Raw genomic sequence first — 6170 nt, forward strand, 5'->3', positions numbered from 1 at the left:
GATGAATGAATTCCTTGAATTAGTGTTTTGGAGAATAATAAGCGTGAGAGTGGAGGAGGATACTCTGGTGGTGGTAGAGGTTCATTAGTCCATAAGTCCTGCGCCAAAAGAATATTATATCTGGTGGTAGCTATGGTCGTGGTCGAGTAGGACATGGCAGTCGTGGAGAACCTTTCTCGATGGAGTTTTTAGTTCCTATGTGATGATGAGCTTAGGAGCTCTTTATGATTGTGATAAAACTAATAACTTTTTAAGAGCAATACTGAAGCATAATTACTCGTAGTGAAATAGCCGAAGAATAAAAATTGTAAAAACTCAGGATAAAATAGTATTAAAAGGAAATAAATAAATAAAAAATAATTTCAAAATATAGAGATAAAAATAAAATAAAATAAATAATAGGTGTTTATAGAGAAATTGGGGCACACGGTTGTGGGACACGCCCGTGTGCTCTAATCTTTGCCCATGCCTTTCGTACTTTTTAAAATTAGGTGCATTGGTGTACACGGCCATGTTGCACGGCCGTGTCAATCTCCATTCGCTTCCCCCACACCCATTTATGCAGGCACACACCCGTATTAATTTGATAGGTTTACCCACAGTTTCAAAACACGGGCGTGTTATTTTGGCAGTTTCACCCATGGCCAGGTTGCATGGCCGTGGCTACTTATCGCATCCCATGTTGGGGAAGAAATTTTTTCCCTGTTTTCACACAGCTGTATTGTACGGCCATGTTGCATCCCATGGTATGTGCACGGCCTACGGCACGCCCGTGTGCCTGGTCGTGTGGTTCTGAAAAGCCCGTGTTCAATGATTTGGTAGTATGTTAGATTTTAAAAACTAAAATTTAAAGAAAGTAATATTGTTAGTGCTTGGGTTGCCTCTCGAGAAGCACTTATTTATAGTCTAAGCTCGACTTACCTCTCTGGTGTGTGATCATGCTAGATCGAGGAGTTTACACTTCTCATCCCTGCTATAAATTTTATGAACATAAGGTTTAAGATGAGTACTATTTACCTTGAATGTGCCGAATTTTGGGTGATTTACCTCGACCGTACTGTATAGAAAAATGCCAGTTACCGTAAGAGGGGTTTCTTCATTCGGTTCAGAAGTGCCGATTCGAGGATCTACTGTATCTAGTAGTACTTTGTCTCCAACTTGAAGTTGATTTGGTGAGGCATTGAGCTCGTTCTGGAGTAGTTTTGGTTTATCGTGTTTTCTCGGCTTAAATGTCAGCCATTCATCTAACTTCTCAATTCGTAATCTTCATTCTTCATGGGTAGATTCTTTGTTGTGGATTGAACATGGCTCATGTGTATCCTTCGAACTTATTTCCTGCAAAATAAGTTGCACTGTATGATCAGTCTTAGTAGAACAATTTGTACAATCACTTTCAATTCTCGATGTGTTGTTCGGGTTGCGACCTTGAAGGTTGATTGTTTCGTCTCCTACACGAAGTGTGAGTTCACCTGTGCCAACATCAATAATTGTTCTAGCAGTTGCTAAAAAGGACCTTCCTAAAATTAAAGGAACGTTAGTATCCTCTTCTATGTCTAAAACAACAAAATCAATTGGGAATATAAATTTGTCAATTTTAACGAGTACGTCTTCAATAATACCCCTGGGAAATTTGACAGTTTTATCTGCTAATTGAATGCTCATCCTAGTTTGTTTGGGTTTCCCTAGACCTAGTTGCTTAAACAATTTGTAAGGCATAACATTGATACTAGCCCCTAGATTAGCCAATGCATTATTAACATCTAAACTACCAATTAAATAAGGAATCGTAAAACTCCCTGGATCTTTTAGCTCGTTGGGTAGCTTATTCTGAAGAATGGCTGAGCAAACCGCGTTCAGCTCCACATGTGACCTTTCATCTAACTTTCGTTTATTTGCTAGAAGCTCATTTAAAAATTTAACTGCGTTCGGCATCTGCGAAAGTACTTCAATAAACTATAGGTTAATATGTAGTTTCTTTAAAAGTTTAAGGAATTTACCAAATTATCCGTCTGAGCGGTCTTTCTTTGTCGCATTGGGGTATGGCACACGAGGTTTATATTCTGTACTTACCGATTTTTGTTCGTTTTGGCCTACCTCATTCTTACCTTCGCTTACCACCGGCTCTAACCTTGGTTTTGCCACTAACCCTTCCTCGTCTTGAATGGAAATTGCGTTGAGTTGCTCCCTTGGGTTAGATTCAGTTTTGCCTGGCAGGCTACCTTGTGGTCGTTCGGAAATCACCTTGGCGAGCTGTCCAATTTGAGTTTTGAGCCCTTAGATTGATGCTTGTTGATTTTTGAGTGTCGTCTCGATATTCTAAATATGAGTCTTTGACACCGAGATGAATTTGGTTAGCATCTCCTCAAGGTTCAACTTTTTCTCCTGCTGGCATGGTGGTTGCTGAAAACCTAGAGGGGGTGCTGGTTTTTGATTTCCTTGGCCTCTCCATGAAAAATTTGGGTGATTCCTCAAACCTGTATTGTAAGTATTGCTATAAGGAATATTTTGAGATCAAGGATTATTACCCATGTAATTTAACTGTTCGTTCTCCGTGTTGTGGCCATAAGGTGGGTATTTTGAATTGCTCGATCCACCTCCATTTGCTTCGCACTGTATTACTGGGTGAATCTGTGAAGAACTAAGAAAACCATTAATTTTCTTATTTAAGAGTTCTACCTGATTGGAAAGGATGGTGACCGAATCAATGTTATAAACACCGGCTATTTTCGTTGGCTTTGTCCTCATGACTTGCCACTGATAGTTTTTCAGTGACATCTCATCAATAAATTCATAAGCAGCCTCAGGTGTCTTATTATTGATAGTTCTGCCAGTGGCTGCATCAATCATCTGCCGAGTCGAAAGGTTCAGGCCATTGTGAAATGTTTGGACCTTTAGCCAGAGTGGTAACCCATGGTGAGGGCATCGTCGCAAAAGGTCTTTGTATCTCTCCCATGCATCGTAGAGTGTTTCTAAATCCATCTGCACAAAAGAAGAGATATCATTACGTAATTTAGCTGTTTCAGCCGGTAAAAAATATTTTAATAAAAACTTTTCGGTCATTTGTTCCCAAGTAGAGATTGACCCTCGTGGTAACGAATTCAACCATTGTTTAGCCTTATTCCTTAACGAAAAGGGAAACAACTGAAGGCGGATGGCGTCATTATAAGTGCCATTAATTTTAAAGGTATTGCAAAATTCTAGGAAATTTGCCAAGTGAGCATTGGGATCCTCCTCTTGCAAACCATCAAACTGAACAAACTGTTGTATCATTTGAATTGTGTTAGGTTTCAGTTCAAAATTATTTGCAAAAATAGCTGGTCTAACTATACTTGACTCAGTTCCTGTTAAATTAGGTTTAGCATAATCATACATAGTGCGTGAAGCAGGATTCTGATTTACTGGATCAATAGCAATCGCAGGCAGTATCAGGTTTTCTTGATTTTCAGCTATCTCCTTGGTTGTGGTTTGAATATTGTCCTTTTGCTCGTTCTCTGTGTATCTTAAGCTTTGCCTTATTTCTCTTTGGTTTCTACGAACTGTGCGATCGATCTCACTATTAAAAAGTAATGGTCCTGACGGGTTTCTTCCAGTCATAAACTATAAAAACCTGCCAGAAAAAGGGAAAAAGAAGAATTAGTAATAAAAGTTAGAATAAAATTTATATTGCAATAAAAGTAAATGGCTAAAGTAATAAAAATTGAGTGTTCCTAATATCTTAATTCCCTGGCAACGGCGCCAAAAACTTGATACGTGATATTCGTGACAGGTTTTAAATATTTATAATGAATCATTCTTGAAACTAACTATTATCACGATGAAGGCAAGTGTACCTATCGAATAGTAGTATAGCTTTAGCAAGACCGGATTGTCGAACCCAAAGGAACTAAAAGTACTAGTAATGACTGTCTTTTTATTATCTAGCCTAAGAATAATGGGGTTTGTTTTAACTAACTAATTAACTAAACTAAGAATTCACAGAAAATAGAATTGGGGAATTACTTTTGGAAAAACTATTGAATTAAGACAATACCTAAAGAAAAATCCACCTAGACTACAGTTTGACTCTGAATCAGACAATTTATTCATTTGATTTGATCCGTAGAAATCCTTAAGTTATATTATTATCTCTCTCGAGACTAACAATGTCTAACCCTAGGTTGAATAATTGAAATCTCTTTCTAATTAACTCCCTAGGGTTGCATTAACTCGATCTATGGATCCCCTTATTAGGTTTCACCCTAATCCGGCAAAATCTTGTCACCCTATCTCTAGGTGCCCAATCACCTCCGCTTAATTATGACAAATGTACTCTTAGATAGGGTCTATTCCTCCTCTGAATAAGAGCTTGACTTGAATCAATATCCTGGAATATCAAAACAAGAATTAAGAACACATAATTAAGAACAAGTCAAATATTTATCATACAATTTAGATAATAATAACAAGATCTGTCTTAGGTTTCATTCCCCTTAGGTATTTAGGGGTTTTAGTTCATAACTAAAAAGGTAAACATCTCAGAAGAATAATGAATACAAAACATAAAGAAAAACCCAAAACTCCTAAAGGGAAATTGAGGGGAGATCTTTAGTTTTGATGATGAATCTGACTTCTAAGATGGATCAATCAGCTTTCCATGAGCAGTTCCCTACTTCCTTCTCTGTGTCCCTCTTTTCCTCCTTCTCTAGGGTGTATTTATAGGCTTTAGAATGCCTAAGAACCCTCAAAATTGACCTTTTCCGACTAAACTTGGGCTCGGTAGGGACACGCTCGTGTGACACGCCTGTGTGCGATTACTTCAGGCCATGATCAAGCTTGTTAAATAGGCACGGGCGTGTGGTCCACCAGTGTGAGTTGTGCTTCGATTCTACCAAATTGACACGGCCGTGTGGTCTGCCCGTGTGAGGAAGTCCAGGCCGTGTTGATTTCGTACGTTGGCCCATTTTCTCCGTTTTTGGCTTGTTTCTTGTTCCTTTCACTCTCCTATGCTCACCTGAGTTTAAAACATGAAATTAAGGCATTAGGAGCATCGAATTCACCAAATCTAAGGAAAAATCATCCATAAAATGTGCTAAGCATGGGATAGAAATATGTATAAATTACGATTTATCAAACTTATTTAAATCTCTAAATGTTAACCTACCTTTAATAAAGTTAATTGAAAATTTTCTACATACGCCAGGTCTTTAAAAGAACTTATGTCTAGGCATAGGAAAATTAAAACAAGAGACCAGGTTAATATAGACACATCTTGTAGTGTGATGATATCAAAACAGATTCCCCCAAAATTCACTTTAGAAAGGCTTTGTGTGATTTAGGAGCCAATATTAATTTAATGCCCTCATGTATATATGTAAAACTTGAGTTATAGAAGCTTAAAAATATCCAAATCGCACTACAATTAGCCGATAGGTCTTTAGTACAACTAAAGGGGGTACTTGAAGATATGTTGGTGAAAGTACGAAGTTTTATCATTTCAGTTGATTTCGTAATTCTAGATTTTAAAGAGGACTGTGAGATACCCATTTTATTGGGAAGACTATTTTTAGCAACCTCAAGGTCCACCTTTGACCTAGAAAATAATGAGGTAATTATGAGAATCAATGGTGAGACAAGAATTTTTAAACGTGGACATCAATAAAATAAACAGGGAAACTTTAAGCAAACAATGTTATCTAATATTTATACAAAACCCTAATTACTTTGAACTAGGAAAGGTTTTTTTAGTGATTAGTGTAGGGGGTAAAAGAAAATTCAGAGAAAGAGATAAGCAGAAGGAGGTGGAGTGGCACGATGAATGTTGGACCAATACCGATAGAAACGAAACCAATGGAGCATCCATGTGTACATTAATAGGACTGGCGGATGAATCTGACAACAAGACTTGATAATTTTTAATTGAATTTTAACTTTATGTATATTATTATACTTTTAACTAACTAATAATCTAAAACCTAATCTTTATTTAAATTTATGTTTAATATAAATTGAAACACATTGAGAATTTAGAATTGGGGATGAAACAAAGTCAGCGTCACAACATGGCACCTTCGGATTGCAACACCGATAACAGAACCAAGAAATAGACTAGTTTAATATTCATCATACATAATCATTTCCACAACCAAGCAATTTATGCTATATTAATTCAAACACATATAATAACAATGTAG

General features: G+C 37.1%; 1 non-coding gene across 1 annotated transcript; it reads left to right on the forward strand.

Moving 5' to 3' along the window:
- The first annotated feature begins 2905 nt into the window (after positions 1 to 2905).
- Positions 2906 to 3012, forward strand: LOC128291154 (small nucleolar RNA R71). The gene has a single exon (XR_008280930.1). It is a non-coding gene; the product is annotated as a small nucleolar RNA R71 (small nucleolar RNA).
- The last annotated feature ends 3158 nt before the right edge of the window (positions 3013 to 6170 follow it).

The sequence above is a fragment of the Gossypium arboreum genome, chromosome 3 (assembly GCF_025698485.1).
Source record: "Gossypium arboreum isolate Shixiya-1 chromosome 3, ASM2569848v2, whole genome shotgun sequence".
Lineage (NCBI taxonomy): Eukaryota > Viridiplantae > Streptophyta > Magnoliopsida > Malvales > Malvaceae > Gossypium > Gossypium arboreum.